At 40.8% G+C, this 23,494-nt stretch overlaps 1 protein-coding gene and 1 pseudogene across 1 annotated transcript in view; one reads left to right on the forward strand and one right to left on the reverse strand.

Moving 5' to 3' along the window:
* The window catches only part of MORC1 (MORC family CW-type zinc finger 1), a 201,465-nt gene that overhangs the window by 128,215 nt on the left and 49,756 nt on the right, over positions 1 to 23,494 (reverse strand). The window lies entirely within an intron of this gene.
* On the forward strand, positions 15,207 to 15,651 carry LOC136379911 (protein mago nashi homolog 2 pseudogene; annotated as a pseudogene).

The following is a 23,494-nucleotide window of genomic DNA, read 5'->3' on the forward strand; positions in this document are numbered from 1 at the left end:
CATCGCCCCCTGGTGGGCGTGCCGGGTGGATCCCGGTTGGGCGCATGCGGGAGTCTATCTGACTGTCTCTCCCTGTTTCCAGCTTCAGAAAAATACAAAAAAACCCCACAAAAACTAATGATTGATGCTTCTCATCTCTCTCCATTCCTGTCCCTGTCTATCCCTCTCTCTGACTCTCTCTGTCTCTGTAAAAAAAAAAAAAAAAAATTATACATTTATTGCGAAAGTCCCTATAAAAATCTCTGAAGATTTCTTGAAGTTGAAATCAACAAGTCCTGTATCATCTTGAATACAAAGACATGCATAAAGATTTTTAACTCATTTAAATTCTGAATTATGAAGGGGCTAACCAAATTTAATATTAGGCTAGATTATACCTAAGAGGAAGATGTCAACTCAAAGGGGTAATTTAAAAGAAAAGTTATAAGCTTTGCAAAGTAATGAAAGTACTTCTGTCACAACCACAGCGTGGAAAGCTGCACGTTATAACAATTTGAAGTGGTAACTCCTGATGTGTTTCCTCACAGCTCAGTTAGGACACAAACTAGAGACATCACAGAATGCTGCCCAAAGACTGTCAATTCAGAAACATGCTGCCAACGTGGTACCTCATTCAAAACATTACTTGGCACAAAATTTAAATTCCATTGCTCTGTAACCACTCTCAGAGCTGTTTCTTGGGATGGTTTTCTGCAGCCACCAGAGATCTTGCACCATAATGGATTCCAGGGGCGTGGCAGCCTGTTTGATGACAGCCAATACCATAACATGCCTTTATTTATTTATTCATTTATATTAAGTAAGAGGCAGAAGGCAATGCAACACACTCTGGATGCTCCCTGACCGGGATCCACTTGCAAGTGCCCTACCAGGCGACACTTTGCGCAACTGGGCTGTTGCTCTGTTGCTCAGCAACTGAGCTACTTTAGTGCCTGAAGTGAGGCCATGGAGCCATCCTCAGCACCCAGGGTCAATTTTTGCTCAAACTGTTCGAGCAATGGCTGCGGGAGGAGAAGAGAGAGGGAGAGAGATGGGGGGGTGAGGTGGACGGTGAGAGAAACAGATGGTCGCTTCTCCTGTGTGCCTTGATCGGGAATCAAACCAAGGACTTCCACATGCTGGGCTGATGCTCTACCATCGAACCAACTGGTCAGAGTCAATTTTTTTTTTTAACCAGAATCTTTGCCTTCTTCCATTTTCTCATACAGCTGAGTATGTATAATATTTATAATGCTAAGAAAATAATAAGTCACTGAAAACAACATGGGCACAAGAAAATCACATGCACAAGGAACCAGGTGACCTGATCACAGGGTTCTGACACCCACAAGGGGAATCAGGAGAAATGCTGTAGGAGTGATCAAGCCTTCACCGTAGAATGCGAGAGAGATTTTAAAGAGAAGAGAAGTACTTACAATTTCTTAAAACTCCCTCTCTCATCCTAAAAAAATCCCAATGACCTTGGGAGGACAGTGCGATCCCAATGACTATGGAGGGCATTGCGATCTACTACTGAGAGTGCCGGCACCTTAGCCCTTAATTCAGTTTACCCAAACACAGTTCACTTGTTGTTTTCTATATACCAGATAATTATGTATGTGTCAAAAACAAGTAGAAGGGAGGAAAATAAAATGTACTGAGAATTTCCATGTGCCAGATATTGTGACTTTTCTATTTCTATAGCACTTACATTAAGTAGATGATGTTATAGCAGGGGTCGGGAAAGTTTTTGGCTGAGAGAGCCATGAACACCACATATTTTAAAATGTAATTCCATGAGAGCCATACAACGACCCATGTACGTTATGAATTATCCAATAAAAATTTGGTGTTGAGGCCCTGGCTGGTTGGCTCAGCGGTGGAGCGTCGGCCTGGCGTGCGGGGGACTTGGGTTCGATTTCCGGCCAGGGCACATAGGAGAGGTGCCCATTTGCTTCTCCAACCCCACCCTCTCCTTCCTCTCTGTCTCTCTCTTCCCCTCCCGCAGCCAAGGCTCCATTGGAGCAAAGATGGCCGGGGCACTGGGGATGGCTCCTTGGCCTCTGCCCCAGGCGCTAGAGTGGCTCTGGTCACGGCAGAGCGACGCCCCAGAGGGGCAGAGCATCGCCCCCTGGTGGGCAGAGCGTCGCCCCTGGTGGGCGTGCCGGGTGGATCCCGGTCAGGCGCATGCGGGAGTCTGTCTGACTGTCTCTCCCCGTTTCCAGCTTCATAAAAAAATTTGTTGTTGTCCCGGAGAACAGCTGTGATTGGCTCCAGCCACCCAGAACCATGAACATGAGAGGTAGGAAATTAATGGATTGTAATACATGAGAATGTTTTATATTTTTAACGTTATTATTTTTTTTATTAAAGATTTGTCTGCGAGCCAGATGCAGCCATCAAAAGAGCCACATCTGGCTCGTGAGACATAGGTTCCCGACCCCTGTGTTACAGCCTCATTTTATGGATGGGGACATCAAAGTTTAGAGACAACAGACAACTTATCACTAGAATGAAAGCTCTTCCAACAGAATCCAAACCACTTGAGAACAAACAGATCTGTGTGTTTTGTTCCCTAATATATTTCAGGCTCCTAAAACTGGGCTTGACACTCAATAAATACTCATTGAATGGGTAAATGTAAAACGAACAGGCAGACAGCTACTATTGATAGTTTAACCGCTACTAAGTAAGATAATTAGGACGTGAGACCAATTTTAAGCAAATGCAAGTCCATTTTTTTATAACGTACCACCCTGCCTGCCTCCAAGCTTGACTGGTTTGAAGTACAATGCTTCAGTGTAATATGGAGCAGTGAAAGCTGTAAGATAGCCTTGGGCAGCCCTACAGTACACAGACCCTACCTGTATATTAGGCTGAGGTTCTGGCCCCTTCAACTTACTCCGCAGAACTACATAGATTCAAAGATCTGGAATCCATGTGCCTTATGATACACAGAATAAATGCTATGGCATTAGACTGCCAGTGCTTCCTAGCCACTCAGTTAACCCTGATGTCTCTGCTGACAGACCAATGCCATTATATAAAAAGAGTTTTGCGGGTTTTTTAACATCAAAGACATAGATAGAATGAAGCTGATAGGCTAAGAATACATATTAGTCTTTTGCTGAAATCCAGTAATAGGGAGGCCTGTGTGCTTAGTGAAAGGAGAAAGAAATAATCAGCAGACTGTATCATGCGGGATGCTACAGAACCACATAAAGATTTTGGCTTCTTCTCTGAGTGAAATGGGAGTTCATTGGAAATTTTTGTACAGAGATTTTTAAAAGACTACTCTGGCTGTCACAAAGGGGCACAGGTGGAACCATTTTTAGAGGGCCCAGAGGGAAGCAAGAAGACTCGTGGGTCAGTTGGAAGGCTACTGCAATAAGCCAGGTGAGGCATGACGGTGGCATGGATCAGGACTGTAGCAGCAAAGCAGATTATACAGTTATTGATCGACTTACGACCTATGCAACTTACAACCATTCGACTTCACGACCACAATCACTAGTCAAGACTGCTCCGTGTCTGGCAGCACACGCGTTGCCCAGCTGGGCGTACAACAGTGCAGACCACCTTCCGGCAGCACTACCATCTCCGCGTGCACCATTTCAACTGTTAACCCAGACTCAGTACAGCAATTTGTGTTTTGTGTCTTGGATATTTTTCATCAAACTCCTCCCCAAGATGTCTACCAAGAGGAAATTGTCTTTGTCTACACCTCAGCCTGCCAAGAAGGAAAGAAAGGCCATCGATCTCGACACGAAAACAAAGGTAATTAAGCAGTACAAAGGAGGAAAGAAAGTGAATGTGATCGCACGTGATATGAAGTTATCACACTCGACTGTGTCGACGATTTTGAAAGATAAAGAATTCGTGAAGCTGTGAAAGGTTCTGCACCCATGTGATCAAGTTATAACAAAAAAACCAAAATGCTGTAGAGATGATACAAATAAAATAAAATGAACAAAAAATTATGATATATAACAATAATGAAAGAAAATTTATGATAAAATATGACTTAAAGATTTTTGTAAAATCATTTCACAGTACTGTACATAGAGCCTACTCAACTTACGACCAAATCGTGTTACGACAGGTCTGTCGGAATCAATCGTGGTCATAAGTCGAGCACTAGCTGTAAAGGGTTGAATCTGCATCTATGTGAAGGGAGAGTCAATATTAAAGAAGTAGGTCAGAAGAACCTTCCAATTGCTGAGTATAAAGAATTGGAAAAGGAGACCCTGGCCAGTTGCTTTGGTGGTAGAGCATCGGCCCAGTGTGTGGATGTCCTGGGTTTGATTTCCTGTCAGGGCACACAGGAGAGGTGCCTATCTACTTCTCCACCCTTCCCCCTCTCACTTCTCTCTCTATATATATATATATCTCTCTCTTCTCCTCCCATACTGCAGCCATAGCTCAATTGGAGCAAGTTGGCCCTGAGTGTTGAGGATGGTTCCATGACCTATTCCTCAGGTGGTAAAAAATTGGCTTCCACTACAATCTAGCAAGATTCCAATATGGGCAGAGCATCGCCTCCTAGTGGGCTTGCCAGGTGGATCCCGGTGGGGGCACATGCAGGAGTCTGTCTCTGCCTCTCCTCCTCTCACTAAATTTAAAAAAAAAAGAATTGGAAAAGGCAAGACTTATAATAAACGCACCATGGGAATTGTTAAAGATTAAGAGAAAGCCCTGGCTGGCTGGCTCAGTGGTAGAGCGTCAGCCTGGCGTGCAAGAGTCCCGGGTTCGATTCCCAGCCAGGGCACACAGGAGAAGCACCCATCTGCTTCTCCACCCCTCCCCCTCTCCTTCCTTTCTGTCTCTCTCTTCCCCTCCCACAGCCAAGGCTCCATCGGAGCAAAAGTTGGCCCGGGGTGTTGAGGATGGCTCTATGGCCTCTGCCTTAGGTGCTAGAATGGCTCTGGTTGCAACAGAGCAACACCTGAGATGGGCAGAGCATCGCCCCCTGGTGGGCATGCCAGGTGGATCCCGGTTGGGCGCATGCGGGAGTCTGTCTGACTGCCTCCCCGTTTCCAACTTCAGAAAAATACAAAAAAAAAAAAAGAAAAGATTAAGAGAAAATCCTAAAAGCTATCCAAAGGTAAAAATGAGTAATTTACAAAAGTTTAATAATTACACCTGCTTCAGACTTCTCATTAACAACATGGAATTAAGAAGATAAATGAGCAATAAGTTCTGAGTAAAAGTATCTTTGAGGAAATATTTCTTTATCTGTTTATACAAATACTGAGTTGGAAGTGAAAAATAACGACACGTTTATGGATACAAAGACTTCAAAAGTTTGCCTCTAACAGACTCTGAAATAATTGAGAATATAATCCATCAAATGAACTAATAAATAAATAAACAAGATAGAGTGGTAATCTAAGAAAACAATAAGCCTTATAATTTAGTCCAAATAGTTATTTATGCAGGGTGTGATAAAATATTTTAAAAATTTGTAAATAAATCCTAGATAAGATAATCAGAAAAGCAGAACAGGTAAGGAAGAAAAATAAAAGCCTACTAAGGCCTTGACTTATTTGTGAAATGATGTTGATAATGATTAACTCCACACTTTGATAAGAAAACTATATGTTTAGATATATTTATTAAAAATGTAAAGGTAATTATATAATGGAACAAATCATTTTTGAACTTCTGAAATAAAAGAAATTAAAGCTTCGTCTTTGATGAAAACAAATGACAAGTAGTGTCACAAAGGAGGAAAAAAGGAAAATGTAGCAGAGCAAAATAAAAAAGTAAGCACTAACAACCAAAAGAACAACCAAAGAAGCAAAGTAAATATAAGACAGAAAATAAAGCCCTGGCCGGTTGGTTCAGTGGTACAGCATCAGCCCAGTGTATGAATGTCCCAGGTTTGATTCCCAGTCAGGGCACACAAAAGAAGTGCCCATCTGCTTCTCCAACTCCTCTCCCCCACTTCTCTCTCTCTCTCCTCTCTCTCTCTCTTGTCCTCCCCTCTGCAGCCACATCTTCACTGGAGTGAGCTGGCCCCGGATACTGAAGATGGCACCATGGTCTCTGCCTCAGGCCCTAAGAAGAGCTCCATTGCTAATGCCCTACATGGGCAGAGCATCGCCCCCTAGTGGTCCTTCCAGGTGGACCCCAGTTGGGGTGCATGCAGAAGTCTATCTCTTTGCCTCCCCTACTCTCACTAAAAAAAAAAAAAAAGAAAGACATAAAGCTCTGTGGATAATTTGGATGGTTAGAGCATCATCCCGAAGCTCAGATGTTGCTGGTTCAATCCAGGGTCAGGGCACATACAGGAACAGATCAATGTTCTTGTCTCTCTCTTTCTTCCTCTCCTACTAAAATCAATAAACAAACATTTTTCTAAAGTGCATACAACTACAGGATTGAAAAAAAGTAGCAAATTTATAAGAAACATTTATATAAAACTCAATATCAATAATCTGAAAATCTAAATAAGATAACTATTTTATAAAAATTATAAATAACTGATTTGGCCCAAGGATTTTAAAAATCTCAACAGACTAATAGTTCTAGCACAACTGAAAAGCAAGAGAAGTAAATAGGAGGTAATAAGATCACAGATTTTGCAGGGAAATTCTTTCTACTAAACCTATAGGCAAACAAAGGCTCCTATTATATAAATCTTTCCAAATCAATGAAAGAGGTAAAAAACTTCTCAACTCATTCTACTATAATCTATATACCAATACTAAAAAAGGCAAAGATACTAAAAGCATATTAGACTCAGTCTCATGTGTAAACATAAAAGCAAAAAATAGTAAATAAAATTCTAGCAAATTTAACACAGTGAATAATATAGTGTGTCCGTAAAGTCATGGTGCACTTTTGACCGGTCACAGGAAAGCAACAAAAGACCGTTGAAATGTGAAATCTGCACCAAATAAAAGGAAAACCCTCCTAGTTTCTGTAGGATGATGTGGCAGCATGTGCGCATGTACAGATGGTGACGTAACACCGTGTATACAGGGGAGCAGCCCACGGCCATGCCAGTCGAGATGTGGACGGTACAGAGGAAAGTTCAGTGTGTTCTGTGGCTCACTAAATTCGAATCCATGACCAAAGTGCAATGTGAATATCGGTGCATTTATAATGAAGAGCCACCACATAGGAATAACATTACTTGGTGGGATAAGCAGTTGAAGGAAACCGGCAGTTTGGTGGAGAAACCCCGTTCTGGTAGGCCATCAGTCAGTGACAAGTCTGTAGAGGCTATACGGGATAGCTACCTAAGGAGCCCTAAAAAATCTGTGCGTGAGCCCATATCGAACTGCACTGAATAGGTATGAAACTGGGAGAGTTTTCCTTTAATTTGGTGCAGATTTCACATTTCTATCGTCTTTTGTTGCTTTCCTGTGACCTGTCAAAAGTGCACCATGACTTTACGGACACACTGTACATTAAAAACTAGTTGAGTTTACTTGAGGAACGTAAGGATGATTCAACACCATAAACTGTTGTAACAAATATTACTTTAACAGATTAAAGAAGAAAAAAATTAATTACTTCAGGATTCCAAGATGGTGATGGAGAAGGCAGACATTCCAAATAACACCTCTCAGGACAAAATTGGATTACAACTAAATTTAAGAACCATCATCTTGAAAAATGAACTTTGGACCAAATGAGAAGGAGTACATAGCCAACGAGTCACAGAAGAAGCCACACTAAGACTGGTAGGAAGGGCAGAGACTAGAAAAGGGCTGCCCCACTCCCAGGAGCAAGCGACGGAGGGTCTTGGAGGGACTTTCACTGCAGGGAGGTTCGCCCTGAGAGCGGAGGGTCCTAAGCCCCAGGCCAGGCACTCCAGCCCAGAGCCCCAGAGCCTAGAGGAGGCACCCACATAGCATTTAGTGGTGAAAAGAGGCAAGGATTCTGTCTGCAAGAAAGAGACAGAAGCTCTGAGAGATGCAGGCACTGTCTTAAAGGGCATATACAGAAAATCTCATTCACAGCCACTTACCCACGGTTCTGGCGGTGGGAGGACTGAGAAGACTGGAACTGCATGAGGAATGTGTGAAATTGGTGGCACAGATAAAGACAATGTGGAGAACAGCCACCAGAATCCCCGTGCTGAGTCATACTCCAATATTGCAGTCACCATCTTTCTTGGGTACAGCAATTCTCTCTGTGTGGCATTGGCCTGGGGGAAAGCAACTGCCCCACCCTCAGGACTTTCTCTTGCCCCACCCTATGAAGATTGGGCCATTCTGAGAAGTCAGCCAGGATGCAGGGGGCATGTCAGTGACTCAGTTTTCAGGCATTGAGGCCACAGCTTTCCCCTACACTCTCCCATGAATATGACTGGCATTTCCAACACACAGGAAACTCAGTAGAAACTGTCCAAATTGTAGGTGGACCACATCTCTGGGTTTCAGAGGCCACACCCACTGGACTCCTAGGGGCCATATCCTACTGAATGGCCAAGCCCAACAAGCAGCTAGCAGACAGAGGCTGCAAGAGGCAGCTCTCAAGGAAACTTGGGACTTTTGCTGACTTGCCCCCAGGCCCCAAGTGTGGATAAAAGCCAGCCTAGATGTGCAGCTTGGTATTTCCATGGAGCTTCTGTCAACCCTAAGCAGGAGGAAGCTGATCCTTATACACAGGTTGGCCACTCCCACACTACCCAGGCACAGAAAACACAGACACTAACACTGAACAGAGCAGTAGCTTCAGACAGGTAGCCCATGGTGGGTTACAAACAACTGATGATGACAACCCAAGAGTACCCAGAACCGACCCAGCCAACAGTGGGTGGTAGACCGCACCAACACTAGACTCAGCTAGCTACACAAGCAGCATGTCCAAAGGAGAAGTCCAGCAGGCACCAGACATTGCAGCAAATAAATATACCCAACAAGACACACACTGCACGTGATTCAAGACTGACCTTGATAGCCTGTCAGCCTGAAGGGATAACCCCACCCACAAATAGACCAACTGCATTCAATACTCACATGTAGCAGGAGGGTAAATACTGTCCTCAAGAAGCATTCCTAGAGCAAAGAACTCAGGTGACCTGGAGGTCAGTATCACTGAGCCCATATTCCTCATAAAGACACAACAACAAATTTCAAAGTTAGAGCAGAGCTACTTAATACACAGACAGACAAAATGGGCAGACAACAAAATATGACCCAAATGAATCAACAAAAGATATCCCCAGAAAAAGAACAAAATAAAATGGAAGTAATCATACTAGACACAGAGTTTAAAATAATGGTTATGAGGATGCTCAAAGTTATTAGAGCAACACTGGATAATCACAATGAGAACTTAAACAAAAAGATAGCAAGCATTAAAAAGGACACTGAAATCGTAAAAAAGAACCAGTCAAAAATGATAAATACAATATGAGATATGAGGACTGCACAAGAAGGAATCAACAGCAGGCTGAATGAAGCAAAGGATCAAATCAACAATTTCAAGAACAAGATAGATGTAAGCACAGAAGCAGAGCAGCAAAAAGAAACAAGGTTCAAAAAGACTGAGGAAACTCTAAGAGAGCTCTGTGACAATATGAAGAGAAACAACCTCCACATCATAGGGTTTCCTGAAGGAGAAGAGAACAAGCAAGGGATAGAGAATTTGTTTGAAGAAATCACAGCTGAAAATTTCCCTAAACTGATGAAGAAAAAAGGCACACAAATTCTAGAAGCACAGAGTCCCATTAAAGATGAACCCAAGGAGGCCTACACCAAGACACATCATAATTAAAATGCTAAAGTTAAGAGACAAAGAAAGAATAATAAAAGCTGTAAAAGAGAAGCAGTTAATTACCTACAGAGGAGCCCCCATAAGGAAACATGCTTTTCAACAGAAACACTTCAGGCCAAAAGAGGTTGGCAAGAAATATTCAAAGTGATGCAAAACAAGAACTCACAAACAAGACAACCCTATCCAGCAAAAATATCATTTAAAACTGAAGGAGAAATAAATAGTTTCCCAGACAAAAAAAAAGGCTCAAGGTTGGCCCTGGCTGGTAGAGCGTTGGCCTGGCATGTGGAAGTCCTGGGTTTGATTCTTAATCAGGGCACACAGGAGAAGCGACCATCTGCTTCTTCACCTACCCTATCTCTCTTCCTCTCTCTTCCCTTCCCACAGCCATGGCTCAAATGGTTCAAGTGAGTTGGCCCTGGGTGCTGAGGATGGCTTTGTGGCCTCATCTCAGGTGTTAAAATGCCTCGGTTGCAGCGGACCCAGATGGGCAGAGCATTGCCCCCTAGTGGGTTTGCTGGGTGGATCCAGCCGTACTGCAAGAAATGTTAAAGGTCTTGCTATAGAATGAAAAAATTAATCAAGAGAAAGTGGATTGTAGGTTTAAAGAATAAAATGGCAATAAATAAGTACATATCAATAATAACTTTAGCCTGGCCTCTGGTGGTGCAGTGGATAAAGCGTCCACCTGGAGTGCTGAGGTTGCTGGTTCAAAACTCTAGGCTTGCCTGGTCAAGATATAAAGTGACTGCCTCAGTTTGACAAAAGGCATGGATTAAAAGGAATAATAACTAGAACAAATATCACATGTGCAGTCAAACATAAAAGAATTCCATTAAGACAAAAACAACACAGAAGCATGGTTGCTGTTCCCACTTCTATTTAACTAACCAATTAGTTAAAACAAAACCAAAAAGGAAGTATGTGTAATACAAATGAAGACACAAAAAAGTCACTATTTACAAATTAAAATTATATAAAAAAAACTAACTGAAAACTACTACTAGAATAGAAGAATTCAGTAAGTGATGAAATATAAAATCAATAGGCAGGCTCTGGCTAGTTGGCTCAGTGGTAGAGCCTCGGTCATGCATGTGTATGTTCTGGGTTCAATTCCTGGTGAGGGCACACAGGAGAAGTGATCATCTGCTTCTCCACCCCTCCCCCTTTCCCTCTTTCTCTCTCTCTCTTCTCCTGCAGCCAGTGGATCCACTTGTTTGAGGACATCAGCCATAGGTGCTGAGGATGGCTCCGTGGAGCCTCCATCTCAAGTGCCAAAAAAATAACTGGGATTGCGAGCATGGCCCCAGATGGGCAGAGCATCAGCCCCAGATGAGGGTTACCAGGTGGATCCTGGTTGGAGTGCATGCAGGAGTCTGTCTCTCTATCTCCCCTCCTCTCACTTGGAAAAGAAGAAAATAATAATAAATATAAAATCAATAAGCAACAGTCAATGGTTTTCCTATGTGTACAGTAATGAATAATTAGAATAATCAATTGAGAAAAAAAATCTTATTTGAGTGCCAAGAATAGTCATAAGGCATCTATGAATAAACTGAACAAGAAAAGTACAAGACCTACATGAAGAAATAATAACAGCGAACAATTACTGAGTGCAACCTGTGTGCAAGATAGTGTTTGTTCTAAGCACTTTTCATATTGTACGTATATCACTTACTCTTCACAAAAGCCCTGTGTTATAAGACTACTATTATTACCATTTTCAGGGTACACTGAGGCTCTGTGAGGCTAACTACCTTCCCCATGATAACATAACTTATAAAACTACAAATTGAACTCAGAGAGTCTAACCACCAAAGCCTTGTTGTTAATTATGATGATAGCCTTTGATGTTGTAAAACTCTGCTTATTATTAAAGGAGACTGGGATAAGAACTAAAACATAAATATATCATTTCTCTCCCCAATTAATCTATAAATTCAATGAACTACCAATCAAAATCCCAAGAGCATTTTTATAATAAAAACTTGAAAAACTGCTTTAAAAATTCATATAGAAAAGAGCATCTGCAGGGATAAACAGTAACATTTTAAAAAGAACAGTGAAGGGGTATTCATCCTACCAAATACCAAACCACAGTATAAAAACTAGTGCAAGCTCTTTTATAAGTGATTTGATATTTGGTATCAGCAGGCAGGGGCATGATGTGGGGTGTAGATGGTGTTATATTGAGTTATACACTTGATGAATCATGTCAACCCAATAAATTTTTAAAAATAAGTTTAAAAAATATATATTAGTATATCCTAGAAGTTTAGCAAATTCTATTATCTACTTCATATCTAATATGTTCATATTGTCTGTAATATATAGCTCATACCTAGGGAAGTTTTTGACAAGTATAGGTTGCCTTTTTTTGTACTCCCAATATTAGTCTTTACCATGTGACTTGCTCTGGTTGGGAAACGTGAGCAGAGGTGACACGTATCCATTTAAGAGCAGTCACTTAAGAGCCATTCCTCAGAGCTACCACTTTTCTTTTCCCTCTACATACAACCATTACCTTAGTAAGGAATTTACTTAAGTCTTGGTCCCAGAATCAATAAGATGTGGGACAAAGTCACAGCCACTCTGAAAAGTACATATATTGACAGTGAGCCTGACCTGTGGTGGCACAGTGGATAAAGCATTGACTTGGAATGCTAAGATCACTGGTTCAAAGCCCTGGGCTTGCCTGGTGAAAGTTCATATGGGAGTTGATGCTTCCTGCTCCTTCCCCCCTCCCCTCCCCATATATCTTCTCTAAAATGAATAATAATCTTAAAAGAAAGTCAGACATACATCTCTGTAAATGTAAACTACTAAGATTTTTTAACCCAGTTATTACTTAGTAGTATAACAGAGAGCTGACTAATTGAAGGTTGTTATCGAAGGTTTTGGATGAGACTGGCCAGTAGCCAATAAACATTTATTTTGAAATACCTAAACAATAATGTTCCACATCTAATACATAAGAATATTCTTAGTCTTTTTATTTCTTATTTACATTATTAGCCATCTTTTGTATCCTATTACAAAAGCCACCATCTCCAAAAAACATAATTGATTCTCCCAGGTAACTGATATTTTCTTATTCCAAATATTCTTAGCACTTCATGTATATGTTTGTAATGTTCTTAAGAGGTTTATATCATGGATTTTTATTTATGTTGCTGACTAAATGAGCAGCTTGTGCCCCACTGTGGCACTTAACATAGTGCTTTACATGAAATAATTGCTCAGCGAATAATTGTGAAAGCAGATTGATTAAAACTCTTGATGAAGGCCCTGGCCAGTTGGCTCAGTGGTAGAGCATAAGCCTGGCGTGCAGAAGTCCCGGGTTCGATTCCCGGCCAGGGCACACAGGAGAAGCGCCCATCTGCTTCTCCACCCCCCCCCTTCTTCTCTGTCTCTCTCTTCCCCTCCCGCAGCCGAGGCTCCATTGGAGCAAAGATGGCCCGGGCGCTGGGGATGGCTCCTTGGCCTCTACCCCAGGCACTAGAGTGGCTCTGGTCACAACAGAGCGATGCCCTGGAGGGGCAGAGCATCGCCCCCTGGTGGGCAGAGCGTCGTCCCCTGGTGGGCGTGCCGGGTGGATCCCTGTTGGGTGCATGCGGGAGTCTGTCTGACTGTCTCTCCCCGTTTCTAGCTTCAAAAAAATACAAAAAACCCCAAAAACTCTTGAAGAAGAAAAAAAGGCAATAGCAATTAAGACGTTCTAATGGGACAAGAATAGAAAATATATATATGAAAAGGAATAGGTCTAGAAACAGATTTATGTACGATGAAAATTTAGTTTATATTAGCAATGCATTTATCTATTTTTTTGTGACAGAGACAGAGAGAGACAGGAAGAGGGACAGAAAGGAACAGATAGGCTGGAAGGGAGAGAGATGAGAAGCATCAATTCTTTGTTGTGGCACCTTAGTTGTTCATTGATTGCTTTCTCATATGTGCCTTGACCAGGGGGCTACAGCAGAGCGAGTACTCCCTTGCTCATGCCAGCAACCTTGGGCTTCAAGTCAGCGACCTTTGGGATCAAGCCAGCGACCATGGGGTCATGTCTATGATCCCATACTCGAGCCAGCAACCCCTCACTCATGCTGGTGAGCCCGTGCTCAAGCAGGCAACCTCAGGGTTTCAAACCTAGGTCCTCTGTGTCCCAGTCTGATGCTCTATCCACTGAACCACTGGCTGGTCAGGCAGCAGTGCATTTCAAATAAGTAGAAATGACTGAACTATTTCTGAAATTCTATATCCAATAAGAAAACAATCTGTTCTTCCCCATGCACACACACTTCACACCATGTTCAAAGACAAAGTCCAGATAGATTAATAGACTCTACAGAATAAACTACAAATACTTTGCAAATGTATTTGGTTAAGGAAGGCCTATCAGAGTTTAGAAATGCAAGAGAAAGAAGCACATAAAGGAAAATACTGACAGATTTCTGTAAAACAAAGGAAAATATTAACAATGTTACATTAAAGTGGGGAGAGAGAAAAGGAAGTATGTGTGGTTATAAAAGGCCTTGTACTGGTATGTTGGCGGATCTGCATCAAATTTGGTGGACTGTCTCAATGTCAATATCCTGGTTGTGATATTGTACTACTGTTTTCCAAAATACCACCAATGAGAAGCTGGATTAGGAGAACACAGGTTTTCTCTGTGTTATTTCTTATAAGTGTATATGCATCTACAATAATCTCAATAAAACTTTCAATTTAAAAAAAAAGCTCAATTGGGACAACGTATTACCCTTACAGGACCTATATTTCAGGGGAAAAAGACAGGCAAAAACACAGACATACATGTAAATGCATATTATATCATATTGAAAAAAAAGTTCAACTATCAAATTGGAAAAATACTTTTCTCATCGTTAACACTCAAAATAATAACAGCTAGATTAAAAGTTCCTAAAAGTCAATAAGAAAAGCTACTTATATAGGAATATTTAAATATAGTCGTGTGCCACTTAACAACAGGGATACATTCTGAGAAAGGTGCCATTAGACAATTTTGTCATTGTGTGAACATCACAGAGTGTACTTTCACAAAGTTAGATAGTATAGCCTACTACTAACACAGGCTATGTGGTACGCCCCTGTCATATATGCAAGTCATTGCTGATGGAAACACAGTCAAGCAGTGCTTGACTATTGAAGTTAAAGATACACGCAAATTATGAAAGAAAATTAAGTGTTCAGAAAACATGAACATATATTCCATACTGTCAATAATCAAGAGAACACCAATTAAAGTGCAGAGAAATATTTAATCTGCATGGAAATTTAAAAAATAGATTATAGCAAATCTTGGTAAGAATAGGGGCACTGAGAAAGCTCGGATCATTGATTGGGTGCATAAACAGTTTAAGCTTTTTACACAGTAATTTAGTTTTACCTATTAAATTTAAAAACACTAGTACTTAATCCAGCAATATTATTTCTAGAAATCAACACGAAAGAAATACTTGTGGGGAACAAAAATGACTATGGGCAGCGATTTCCACCTATGCTACTTTGTAGGGCGCAAGGGCAAGTCTGTCAAAGAGCTTCTGAAATCTGAGTTCCAGCCAGATGGAAAGCTTAGATGTGCCAATGACAGTAATTACAAAAATGATGTCATGATCAGAAAGAAAGGTATATGTACACAGCAGTGTAAGGGAAGAAATGAACTGAATTACTGATGACAGTAAAATTACAAAAGAAGATGCCTTGTGGCCCCCCTTGACAGGGTTGGCGGAAAGTAGCTTCAAATTGTAAACTGGACAGGAACACATTCCTTTTACTACATCAAAAATAGGATCCTTTATTGATATAAATCAGTCAAAGGATTCTGAAGGCCCTCAAGTATTTTACTATTGGGTACAGCACCTGAAATGTTTAATTTTTAGTGTTACTGGATTACAATTCAAGATTAAACCAATCTAAATTGTATGTTTTTTTAGAGCTGTTTTTATATTTAATTAATGGGTGTGTAAGAAAGGATTTACTTGTATTTACAAACTAGAATTTTTATGAATGTGAAGCAAACAATATTTTGTATGGAAATTGAAAATAAGAAAATATATAAATAGCTGTATAATACATCATCTGTATATTATAGAATAGTATCCCTTAAATCTGTATAATTTCATTAACCATTGTTACCCCCAATAAATTCAATTTAAAAAATAAAAATAAAATAAAATATGTAAATAGACCTAATTGCTATCTTCACTTGTGTCCAAGTGGGTTGGACAGTCCCTATACACATTCAAGTCTATAAATAAAAGCCATTTTTTTAAAATTTGACTCCAATAAAACTAATCAAAGCCTGGGGGGGGGGGGGAAATACTTGTGCATGTGCCCAAAAATATAAGTATCAATATAAAGATCAGCATTGTTAACCTAAGTGCTTATCAATAGAAAAATACTGATATACTGTATATATATATCAATATACAATCACTGAATATTATGCAAATTTGTTATACACCAATATACAGTAACATTACTATATAGCCATTTCAAATATGAGATATACCATTTAAAAGAGTCATAAATGAAGTATATAGCATTATCCAAAAAAAAGCAACCGTTCCTTGGAGAAGTGACTGATCACAGTTACAGCAGAGGAAGCAGTATAATACAGTCTGGAACATTTTATGGTGCCAAAAAGTACAAAAATGTCCAAAAATGATGATGATATGTCAAAAGAACCTAAGAGCCAGCTTGAACAGGCTCCCACTAGCCAAATGTATGACAACTTTAGCTACAAAATTAATATAATAGTGATGGGTTATAACCCTTAGAGCAGGGGTCTCAAACTCGCGGCCCGCCGAACAATTTTGTGCGGCCCGCAGACTAATCCACGAAGTTCAAAATATTTTGGATAAAATTAAGTAAGCCTAGGGGCCTACTTGTATTTTTCATTTCTCTAGCATCCTAGCTAGATATTAGTTTAGTTAACAGCAGTTGTGATGCGAACTACAGTTTCTGGTCATTTTGTGACACTTGAGTAAACTGCATGTACAATTGTGCTTGTTGTACTGATTTTTTTTTGTTTTCAACTGCAGTGAGAAAAGTGTTGCGTAACTGTTGCCTTTTGTAGACCTAGTGCGGCCCGCCTAACGGCTGTGATCTTGCTCTGCGGCCCACATGCTGAGTTGAGTTTGAGACCCCTGCCTTAGAGTAAAAAATACCCATTGGGTGGTACCATAATAAAGAGAGGAAGAGGGACAGGCTGAATGATAATGTAACTGTGGGAAAATATCAACATTTGGGGAATCTGAATAAAAAGTATATTGAAATTCTTATTATCTTTAAATACCTTTGAAAGTCTAAATCATTTTAAAAGAAAAAGTTAAGAAAAAAAAGTATAAGTTAGATCTAATATAAACAGACAATGAAAAATCTAGATAATTTATTTAAAAATTCAAGTTGCAGAATAATTTCTATGGTAGGAAAAGAGATTGAGGGAACTAGCGTGAAGAATAAGGAAGCATTATTACACTGATTTGTGTATTTATGCAGGTTTGAATATTCTTGAATGAGTTAATATTTATATACTAACTTTAAACTCCTCCCTTCATGCCCACACCACCCTCTGCCCAAAGAATAATACACCTGGAACGGCTGCTGGACCTTCAGGTAAACAAAGAAGAGTGAGACACAGGAAACACTAAAGAAAGCTCACGCTTAGATTCAGGATTCAGTGGCATTTCTTCTTTCTTTTTCTTTATTAAGTGATAGGAGGAGAGGCAGAGACAGACTCCCACATGTGCTGCATCTGGGATCCACCTGGCAAAACCCCTACGGGGTGATGCTCTGCCCACCTGAGGCATTGCTTGTTGCTCAGCAACCGAGCTATTTTTAACTCCTGAGGCAGAGGCCACAAAGCCATCCTCAGGGCTGAGGCCAACTTGCTCTAATTGAGCCACTGTGAGAGGGAAAGAGAGAGAGAGGTGAGAGGGGGAGGGGTGGAAAAGAAGATGGTCACTTCTCCTGTGTGCCCTGACTGGAAATTGAACCTGGGACAACCATATGCCAGGCTGACGCTCTACCACTTAGCCAACCATTCAGGGCCATTTTTTACATGAAATTTCAAAATATGAACTATAATTTCACTGATTTCCATAGGATAAAGAACTCTATATCTTATGAATTAAATTAAGAACATCTTCATTAAGAAATACAAATGGCCAACAGATATATGAAAAGATGCTCAGCTTCATTAGTTATTAGAGAAATGCAAATCAAAACTACAATGAGATACCACCTCACCCCTGTTAGATTAGCTATTATCAACAAGACGGGTAATAACAAATGTTGGAGAGGCTGTGGAGAAAAAGGAACCCTCATACACTGTTGGTGGGAATGTAAAGTAGTACAACCACTATGGAGGAAAGTATGGTGGTTCCTCAAAAAACTGAAAATAGAACTACCTTATGACCCAGCAATCCCTCTACTGGGTATATACCCCAAAACCTCAGAATCATTGATACGTAAAGACACATGTAGCCCCATGTTCATAGCAGCACTGTTCACAGTGGCCAAGACATGGAAACAACCAAAAAGCCCTTCAATAGAAGATTGGATAAAGAAGATGTGGCACATATACACTATGGAATACTACTCAGCCATAAGAAATGATGACATTAGATCATTTACAGCAAAATGGTGGGATCTTGATAACATTATACGGAGTGAAATAAGTAAATCAGAAAAAAACAAGAAGTACATGATTCCATACATTGGTGGAACATAAAAACGAGACTAAGAGACATGGACAAGAGTGTGGTGGTTACCAGGGGTAGGGGGAGGGAGGACGCAGAAGGGAGGGAGGGAGAGAGTTAGGGGGAGGGGGAGGGGCACAGAGAAAACTAGATAGAGGGTGACGGAGGACAATCTGACTCTGGGCGAGGGTTATGCAACATAATTTAATGACAAGATAACCTAGACATGTTTTCTTTGAATATATGTACCCTGAATTATTAGTGTCATCCCATTAACATTAATAAAAATTTATAAAAAAAAAAAAAAGATGGGAAAAACGGAAAAAAAAAAAAAGAACATCTTCATTATAGAATTGTAATTCTAAACTTGGTATCTACATAAACTCTCTGGATAAGGAATGTTGAAATAGAATTACAACTCTGTAGCTTTTGCAAATGCCAATCTATTCTAAGTAAATATGAGGTAATAATGGGCACTGACTCATTTTAAAACCCTCCACCAACTCTTCAGCTTCCATTTGCTCAGTCCTACTGCACTCAATCAATGTAGGATGAGTCTAAGCCCTGAAGAGCATCATCCCAAAACAAGGTGGCAGGTTCAATCCCCAGTCAGGGGACACACAGGAAGCAACCAAAAAATGCATGACTGAGTGGAACAAAAAATTCTTCCCTTCCCTCTCCCCACTCTCTTCCTTCTTTGCTTTCACTAAAACTCAATAAAAAGCCATGGCTAAATAGCTCTGGAGTCCCAAACAAAGTGCAGAGGTTGCCAGGTTGATTCCCTGATCAGGGCACACACAGGAGAAGTTCAATGTTCCTGTCTCTCTCTCTTTAAAAAAAAAAACAAAAAAAAAACCCACCAAAACTCTAAAAATCACCTGTGTGGTTGTGATTGAAGGTTACTAACAGCCTCTAGTGAGGGGACAGAACAAATTAATTTTGTTTTACAAGTAAATTACTTCAAAGGGGGAAATATGACAACTTCGTAAAGAAAATAATTTACACAGGTTTGAGATGTAGGACTTGGTTCAGAGTGCCAAAAATTACTGCAACTTAAAATAATAAACAGACATTTTCTAAGTCTCCCACTCAAGAAAATATCTTTTTTTCTGTTATTAATTCAACCTTTATTTTCTTTAATATTCTGTATTCTAAGCCCTTTCCCCACCTCTTTGCTCAAAACTCTTGATTTTCTTTTGATTTCTTAACAAAGTTCTTTTTCATGCTATCTTCTTCTCTTCCAGGGAACTATGCCTAGGTTTAACATGACATATAATTCAACATGATTCTTTCCTTACAGATGCAACCCACTTTCTGCATATCACCCTGAAAGCTAGTATGATTCTCTGTCACCCCTCACATACCACATTCAGAGATTCAAATTCCAATTTAAAATACCATATATTAAATGCAAACTTCTGCCTCATCTGCATTCTGAAATTCTGAGATGTCTGTTATTTATTTACACTTTTTAATTTAAGTGAAAACAGGTTGTCTTTAGACTAATATAAAATCCCAGCCACCATTGCCTGTGTACTTGAACATCACTCCTGATGAAATTTTCATGAGGTTATTGTCATCTCGAAAAAAGGCTCTGCCAATGGTCTGATTACTATAGTTAGAGCCTCAGCCCAAAGCATAATAATAAAGGGTTTCTATCGCTAAGTTGAAAATTGATGCCAAATATTCACAAGAACTAAACAAAAGTTCAGACTCTTTGACTCCGTAGTTCCCATCCTGGGAATCTGTCTTAAGATACAATTCAAAAGAATAAAAAAAAAAAATCCATCTGCATGAATATGTTTATTTCAACATTATCCACGAGTAATGTGGAACATTAAGACCAATGCTAGCATCCAAAAATACAGGAATATTTATGAAAGTTGTCATGAATCAATTCAATGGCTTATTATAAAACCACATATCAAAAAATCATTATAAAATCAGACTCATCAAGAATATATAGCAGATGACATGATACTGACCATAGAGAATCATAAATGTTTCAATAAAAGGGCCTGGCTAGTTTGTTCAGTAGATAGAGCAATGCCTGGTATGCAAACATCCCAGGTTGGGTGCCGCTCAGGGCACACATGAGAAGTGACCATATGCTTCTCTTCCCCTGTCTCTCTTCCTTCACTCTCTCTTCTCCTCTCACAACCAGTGGCTTGATTGGTTTGAGTGTCAGTCCATGAGCTGAGGATAGCTCAGTTGGTCTGAGCATTAGCATCAGGCACTGAGGATAGCTCAGTTGACTTGAGCTTGAGCATTGGCCCCAGACTGGGGATGCTGGGTGGATCCCTGTAGGAGCGCATGTGGGAGTATGTCTCTCTAACTCTCTTCTTCTCACTTAAAAAATAAAAATACAGGAAAAAAAGATGCTACTAAAAAGCTACTGGAACTGATAAAAGATTTCATGGAAGTAGCAGGATATAAAGTAAATATCTCAAAACATTTTTATAAATTTTTATACATCAATAATGCATTTTAATACATCAATAATGAACAATCAGAAAGGAAAACTAAAAAAATCCCATTTACAATTGTTATCCCCCCCAAATTAAAAACCTATAATAATTTTAAACAAGGAGGTAAAACACCTGTACTCAGAAAATTATGACACTGAAGAAAGAAATTGAAGAAAATACAAATAAATGAAAGCATATATGGTGTTCGTTAATAGGAAAAATCAGCATTGTTAAAATGTCCACACTACTCAAAGAAATCTATATACAGTGGTACGCTGAGATACGAACCGACCAAAATATGAGTTTTTTAAGATACAAGCTGTGACTCAGTGCATATTTTTGTTCAAGATCCGAGTGAAATTCTGAGATACGAGTCATGATTCGGGAAGCTGCATCTAGTTGGCACGCTGGCGCACGGGTCCAGTATCAGCAGTTTAATATACGAGTTGACTGACTTACGAGCTCGGTTACAGAATGAACTAAATTTGTATCTCAAGGTACCACTGTATTCAGCATAATTCCCATCAAAATACTAATAACATACTTCACAGAATGAGAACAAATATTCCAAAAAGTGTATATGGGGAGGGGCAGCAAGATGGTGATGGAGTAGCCCAGTGGTCGGCAAACCGCGGCTCACGAGCTACATGTGGCTCTTTGGCCCTTTGAGTGCAGCTCGTTGGACAGCTTAGAGGTACCCTAATTAAGTTAATAACAATGTACCAACCTATATAGTATAAGTTTAAAAAACTTGGCTCTCAAAAGAAATTTCCATCGTTGTACTGTTGATATCTGGCTCTGTTGACTAATGAGTTTGTCAATCACTGGAGTAGGAGGATGTTCCAACTTCCACCTCCCAGAACCAAAATGGATTACAACTTAATTTTAACAACAATCATCTGGAAAAACCAACTTTGGGCTAAACCAAGAGGAATGAATAACCGAAGATCACTGAACAAGCCAAACTGAGACTGGTGGAAAAGGGGAAATGCGGAGCGAGCGGTGGCCCAGAGGGACTTGCATGGCAAGAGGAGAGTTTCCCAGAGAGAGGAGGGTCCTGAGCCCCAGGAACAAAGCCCCAGCATGCAGCCCCAGAGCCTAGAAGAGGCATACAGACAATATTTAGCCATGAAACAAGCCAGGATGCTGTTTGCGAAAAAGAGACAGATTTCTCAGACCCAGGGTTCATCTTAAAGGGACTGCGCAGAAAACTTCTTTCAAAACCACTCACACGGGGCTCCAGGGGACAAGGAGAGCTGAGAGGACCAGAGTAGCAGGAAGAGAGTGTGATCTAGGAGGCACAGGGAAAAGCACTTTGAGGGACAGCTGCCTTAACCTCTGGGCTGAGACACTCCTCAAATCTAAAGTAAATATTTTTCCAGGAACCAGCAATACCAGCAAAGGGAAGCAGGTCACCAGCCAAAGGAAAGCTCTCCTGCTGCACTCAGAGCAGAGTTGCTTAGAAGCAGGGAGCCATCAGGGATAGTGTTGAGTGCTGAGGTCTGAGCTTCATCGTCACTCCCACACTGCTGAGTTCTCACCAGAGGGCGGGCAGTGGTGGGACGTGGAAGCATGCTCCAGCTCGTGGAGGAGGAAGCCTAGGGCTGGCCGTGGCTGTGGGTGGGGTGCACAAAAGTGACCCACTGCTGCGGGCTGGACATGTGAGAACTGTCCCACCTGCAGTCCCACCCATGGAGGCGAGACAGAAGCTGGGGAATTAGCTGAGGCTTGAGGCTTGTGGCCCTGGCACACAAACATAGTCCCACCCACAGGGGTGAAGCAGAGGGTAGGGACCCGCCAAAGCTTACAGCCCTGACACAGAAGTGCAATCCCACCTGCAGGGGCAGGGCGGAGGCAGGAGTCAGGCCAGGGCTTGCACTCTGGATGCATGTACACTGTCCCGCCCATAGAGTCGAGGCGGAAGTCGCAGTGACCACAGTAGAAGGTTGGCACTGGCAACACCCATGCCTGAATGCCCGAGGCAGCAGCAAAGGGGGTGGCAAGCATGCAGACAGACCACACCTAGGAAAAACAGAGGCCACACCCATTGGTCTCCCGTGACCACATCTTTCTTATACACAGACAAAATGGGAAGGCACAGAAATGCAATCCAAATAAATCACCAAGAGAAATCCCAGAAAAAGATCTGAATAAAATGGAAATAAGCAAATTACAGGATGCAGAGTTAAAATAATGATTGTTAGGATGCTCAAAGATCTTAGAGCAACAATGGATGAACATAATGAGTACCTAAATAAAGAGACAGCAAGCATCAAAACGGACACTGAAATCATAAAAAAGACCAGTCAGAAATGTCAAACACAATATCGGAAATGGAGACCACACTGGAAGGAATTAAAAGCAAGATGGATAAAACTGAGGATTGATTCAGCAAGTTAGAGGACAAGATGAATGAAAGCAAGGAAACAGAGCAGCAAAAAGAAAAGAGGCTCAAAAAGTCTGAGGAAATTCTAAGAGAGCTCTGTGACAACATGAAGAGAAACAACATCCGCATCATAGGAGTTCCTGAAGAAGAAGAGAAAGATCAAGGGATAGAGAATCTGATTCAAAAAATCATAGCTGAAAACT

This window comes from Saccopteryx leptura, chromosome 8 (genome assembly GCF_036850995.1).
Source record: "Saccopteryx leptura isolate mSacLep1 chromosome 8, mSacLep1_pri_phased_curated, whole genome shotgun sequence".
Taxonomy (NCBI): Eukaryota; Metazoa; Chordata; class Mammalia; order Chiroptera; family Emballonuridae; genus Saccopteryx; species Saccopteryx leptura.